Source organism: Bombina bombina, chromosome 7 (assembly GCF_027579735.1).
Source record: "Bombina bombina isolate aBomBom1 chromosome 7, aBomBom1.pri, whole genome shotgun sequence".
NCBI classification, from domain to species: Eukaryota; Metazoa; Chordata; class Amphibia; order Anura; family Bombinatoridae; genus Bombina; species Bombina bombina.
This window is the reverse complement of record NC_069505.1, coordinates 54,260,668-54,266,667: the sequence shown is the minus strand read 5'-3', so window position 1 is coordinate 54,266,667 and position 6,000 is coordinate 54,260,668. Positions and strand designations below refer to the sequence as shown.

At 36.5% G+C, this 6,000-nt stretch overlaps 1 protein-coding gene across 2 annotated transcripts in view; it reads left to right on the top strand.

The window, feature by feature from the left end:
* The first annotated feature begins 317 nt into the window (after nucleotides 1-317).
* Nucleotides 318-6,000, top strand: part of SYVN1 (synoviolin 1) — a 198,828-nt gene continuing 193,145 nt past the window's right edge. The window contains exon 1 of one of the 2 annotated variants that reach the window (XM_053720119.1): nucleotides 318-457. The gene's annotated coding sequence lies outside the window, so the exon portion shown is untranslated. Of the gene's footprint in view, nucleotides 458-5,083; nucleotides 5,152-6,000 lie in introns of those variants that run through there. The other variant, XM_053720120.1, reaches the window with a different exon arrangement.

Sequence of the window (6,000 nt, the reverse complement as noted above, 5' to 3'; positions counted from 1 at the left end):
CGTGCTGCAATTGTGGTGCTAGTTAGTGGCTTCGAGCAAAAAAACAATAAACTTTTAATCGATCATTGGTAACTTTTTTTTTAAATGTAGGTACAGAACGACTGCAAACTGCATATTATCCCTAACACCCCCCACTTTGGAGCTTAATTTGACTGTCCCTCTCTATAAACTAAATAGCGGTCGATACCACATTCTTTAAACGGGTAATATTTGATAGAGGCGAATTTGTTGACTTAAATGATACAACATATTTAGAAAAGACTAAGAAAATACTTGCAATGAATTCTATTTGATCGATTATTTATAATAGGAACTTATTACATAATGTTATAGGTTGTGCTATAACACCCCCTTTTGCTTGTCATTTGGTTCGTTAAACCGGAAGTGAGGTGTCTATAGAAAAGGTACTTCCTGTTTTGAGGGCTCTGACAGCAACAGCTGGGAAGGCAAGAAGCTGGTAAGTGGGGAGCTGGCACTATTGGGGCACATGAAAGGGGTTATTCTTGTGTAGCAGACAATGTCTGGTTCGGCAATGTTTCTCATTTTGACTTAGTAGAATAGAGAAGGAAATATGAACATGAGGTAGGAGTGAGGGAGCTTGGGTAATAAGGAGCTGGCTGGGGCAATGAGAATTTTGTTCTATGGGTTTGGAAGAGGTGGGATATGTGGTGCAGCTTGACCCGAGAATTAGCTTCTAAGGGGTGTCAGATGATTACTGAGAATTGGTGTAATATGAAGGAATTTGAGACAAGAATAGGAATGTGGTGTCTGAACGAACGACAGAGCAGACAATTTTAAGCAACTTTCTAATTAACTCGTATCTAATTTGATTTGTTCTTTTGGCATCCTTTGTTGAAAAGCATTCCTAACTAGGCTCAGGAGCAGCAGTGCACTGCTGGTAGCTAGTTGCTGATAGGTGGCTGCACATATATGCCTCATGTCATTGGCTCATCTGCTTTGTTCAACTAGCTCCCAGTAGTTCACTGCTGCTCCTTCCACAAAGGATACCAAGAGAATGAAGCAAATTTGCTAATAGAAGTAGCTTTGAAAGTTTTTTAAAATGATATGGTCTGAGTCATGAAAGAAAAATGTGGGGGCTTGTGTCGCTTGAAGTAATAGTGAGTGAACTGGAGGGGTTCAGATGAGGTTATATAATTTAAAGGGACAGTCTACACCGAATTGTTATTGTTTAATAAGATAGATAATCCCTTTATTACCCATTCCCCAGTTTTGCATAACCAACACTGTTTTATATTAATATACTCTTCTGTTATTACCTTGTATCTAAGCCGCTGAAGACTGCCCTTTATCTCAGTGCTTTTGACAGACATGTATTTTAGCTAATCAGTACTGACTTATAAATAACTGCATGGGAGTGAGCACAATGCTAGCTAAATGGCACACATGAACTAATGCTGTCTAGCTGTGAAAAACTGTCAAAATGCACTGAGGTAAGAGGCAGTACAACGGCTTCAAAATTAGCATATGAGCCTACCTAGGTAAAAAGTAATGATGATAAAAGTTAAATGGAAGGTTGTTTAAAATTGCATGCCCTATCTGAATCATGAAAGTTTAATTTTGACTTTAGTGGTCCATTATTAAACAACTTTCTAATTTATTTGTATGATTAGATTTGCTTCATTCTCTTGGTATCCTTTGTTGGAGCAGTAATCTATTACTAGGAGCTAGCTGAGCACATCAGATGTGCCAATGATGATAAGCATATATGTGCATTGTGCAGCCACCAATCAGCAGCTAGCTCCCAGTAGTGCACTACTGCTCCTGAGCCTACCTATGTATGGTTTTCAACAAAGGATAACAAGAGACAAAACAAATAAGATAATAGAAGTAAACAGAAAAGTTATTAAAAATTGTGTGCTCTGAATAATGAAAGAAAATGGTTTGGTTTTATGTCCCTTTAATTTAGGGGAACCTGCAACAGGCTTTGGTGGATATAATGTAATACAGAGTTGCGTGACCCAGCATTGAGGGTCTATAATGTACATAAATGGTGTAATATGGATGAGTTTGCACCAGAATAAGGGTCTGGAGTGAAAATGGTAGTGCAATATAGAGGTGTCTGATATAGACATGATGGTACCTGAGTTATTGAGGAAAACGTGCTATTTAACTGGTAGACAAGGTGAAAATAATATATTGTTCCAAGAAAGTAATGCAGTGAATGTGGTAAAGGAATCAAAATTAAACTTTCATGATTCAGACAGAGCATATCATTTTGAAAAATTTGTTATCAAATTTACTTATCCTTTGTTGAAAAGTAAAGTACTACTGGGAGCTACACATATGCCTCTTGTCACTGACTCACCAACCCAGAGGCAGAACTTTTTTTTTCAATTTCTGCAATGAGATTTGTCTAGTGAAATATTTTCTGCAGGTCACTTTGAAATTAAATTTTAATTTTAAATCGGGCTATTTACACTAAGGCACCAGCTTAATTGCACTGTGGTGATTATTTGGGGGATAAAGCCATTTTTAACGTTTAAAAAAAAAATATTGCAGCAAATTAAAATTGCATTGCAAATTAGCTGCAGAAAAAAGCTATGTTTTTAGAATGTCCCTTGAATACATTTTTGTTTCCTTTGCTCTTGGCCTAAAATCACATAATTCTAAGGTACAAATGTAGTGATGAAAAAGGTGCATCACTCAGGAGTCACAACTTTGCAGACTGGGAAAGGCTAGGGGGAAGGGTTAAACAATCTCTGAGAGCCAATAATCAGTCAATGCGATGCCACTTTGCAGAAATGTATTTGACTGAATTCTTCAAACAGCTCTGGCTGCACTGCAGCCAGAGCACAGAACTGTTTGAAGAGAAAAGCCTGATGTGACGCAGCGCTGCAAAATTAATCCCCATGAAAATGTATGCATGTGCCCTGTTCTTTCTGCAGACCTGCTGCATTTTCTGCGATGATATCTCAGATCACAGCTTGTTCTGCCTCGGGGCTCACCATATGACACTGGTACTTGTGTATAACAGAAGTAAGGCCCTGACAAATCCGAATAGCTAGGGACAGTAAAGACTAAATTACATTTTAATGATTCAGACAGAGCATGCAATTTGGGTAAAAAAAACTTTCCGACTTTACTTATATTATCAAATTTGATATCCTTTGTTGAATAGTAAACCTTAGTAGGATCAGCATTTTATACATATCATTAGCACTTTATCGCAGCCGTGTTTGCAGCAATGTATAAAACTGTTAGAAACATTATTGTAAACGCTCTCCAACAAAAAGAGAACAAAGCAAATTTGCTAAAAGTAAATTAGAAACTGGCTTTTTGTTTTTTCTTTAAAGGGATAGTCTAGTCAAAAATAAACTTTTGTGATTCAGATAGAGAAGCAATTTTAAGCAACTTTCTAATTTACTCCTATCCTATTATAAATTTTTCTTCATTCTCTTGGTAGCTTTATTTAAAAAAGCAGGAATCTAAGCTTAGAAGCTGGCCTATTTTTGGGTCAGAACCTGGGAAGCACTTGCTGATTGGTTGCTAAATGTAGCCATCTAATCAGCAAGCACTACCCTGGTGCTGAGCCAAAAATGGGCCAGCTCCTAAAATTACTTTCCAGCTTTTTAAAATAAAGATACCAAGAGAACAAAGAAAAAATGATAATAGGAGTAAATTAGAAATGTGCTTAAAATTGCTTGCTCTATCTGAATCGTAACAGTTTATTTCTGACTAGAATTCAGTGCTTGACGAATATGTTCAAAAATTAGGAGCCAGTAAGAATATTTAGGAGCCAGGCATATTTTTAAGAGCCAGACAGTTGGATTTGTATATAGATATATGGAGAATAACCCAAAAAGTTAGGAGCCAGGGGTAAAATTCTAGGAGCCAGTGGCTCCCAGGCTCCTGGGTTTGTCGAGCCCTGAACTAGATTATCCCTTTAAATTGCACGTCCTCTCTGAACAATTCAAGTTTAAATTTGACTTTAATTCTCTACTATTTTTAAAAAAATTCATATTGACATAATAATAAAAAAATAAAAATATATATATTGTACTTTTCATGCAATTTGTATTATGCAGCAATACACTACTGGTTTCTAACTGAACACATGGGTGAGCCAATGATATTAGGCATATATATGCAGCCACCAATCAGCAGCTTGCACAGTGGTGCATTGCTGCTCTTGAGCTTACCTAGATAAACCCTTCAACAAAGGATAACAAGGGAAGGAAGCAAATTAAATCAAATAAGTAAATTGGAAAGTTGTTTAAAATGATATGTTCTTTCTGAATCATGAATGTCTAATTATGACTTTACTGTCCCTTTAAGTAGATCATTACGTTTTGATATCTGCCCTTGGGGTTGTGCGATGTGAAAGTTGACTTTTTCAGAGTAAAAGTGAAATGTAAAAAGCTGTGTTTTTGTGCTCCTTTTTTTATAATGACCGTTCTGCAGATTATTCACTTACAGTGCAGCTTTTGGGGGTCTAACAGGGCATCTTTGCATAACACACAGTTGGTTTTTGGTTGATGCATTAATAAGGATGTAATCTGTACCCATTCTTGTTATGTATGTACATATAGCGGAACAGGAACCTGTGCTATCTATAGATTCTACAGCTTAGCTATGTTTGATAAACTTGCAGCTCACCTGTTTGAGCTTTAGATACGCTGTAAAAAATTGTCATGTTGTACACTGATGTTTAGAAAACAAAGACAACATCACTGGCTGTGTTTCCGTAATTTTCTATTAATTTAAAGGCATGAGAAACACAACATTTTTCTCATGATTCAGACAAAGTATTCCATTTTAAATAACTCTCCAATGGAAAGGGATAGTCTAGTCAAAATTAAACTTTCATGATAGAGATAGGGCATGCAATTTTAAACAAATTTCCAATTTACTTTTTATCATCAAATTTGCTTTTGTTTTCTTGGTATTCTTTGTTTAAAAGTTTAACCTAGGTGGGCTCATTTGCTAATTTCTAAGCCTGTGAAGGCCGTTTCTTATCTCAGTGCATTTTGAAGTTTTTCATTGCTAAGGTGCATTAGTTCATGTGTGCTATATCGATAACATTGTTCTCACACCCCGTAGAGTTACTTAGGAGTCAGCACTGATTGGCTAAAATGCAAGTCTGTCAAAAGAACTGAGATAAGGGGCACTCTGCAGTGGCTTACTTAAAAGGTAAATACAGAGGTAAAAACTCTGGGAATGAGTAATAAACTGGGGAATTAGTAATAAGGGGATTATCTATCTTTTTAAACAATAAACATTTTGGAGTAGACGGTCTCTTTTATTCGGTTATCAATTTTGCTTAATTCTTTTCGTATCCTTTATTGAAGGAGCAGCAATACACTACTGGGAGCTAGCTGAACACCTTGGTAAGCCAATAATAAGAGTAATATCTGTGCAGCCACCAATCAGCAGCTAGCTCCCAGCTCCTAAACCTACCTACGTATTCTTTTCAATAGAGGATACCAAGAGATTAAACCAAATTAGATAATAGAAGTAAATTGTAAAGTTGTTTAAACGGCCATTATTCACCAAATTTTTCTTTGCATAACTGTTTTGTATATGATAGGCCTCCTGGGAGTGTTTTTGTAACAATGTTTAGTTTTGTTTATTTTTTTTTAATAACATTGTGCAGATTTTCAGACTCCTAACCAAGCCCCACAGTGTCAGAAATAGACACGCTTTTCCAGTCTACTGCTGGCTTCTGTTTATATCATCTGTCTTTTCATATACAGGGAAAGGGGGATTGTGTCAGCAATTTAGCCACTTTCCCTGGGTGTTCCTGCTAATCTAATCAACACTGCTAAAGTTGGAGCTTCTAAGTACGTTTTTAAAAGGTTTTATACTGTATGTTTGGATCAGTATCTGTGCATATTATTCTTTATAGTAGTGTCTATTACAGGCAGTTACATGAAAATTGGTGTATACTAGGGATAGGCCGATATAGTTTTTTCAGGGCCGATACCGATTTGTGACTGCCTTTCAGACAAGTAACAGGGGCCGATATTCGGTACATTTAAA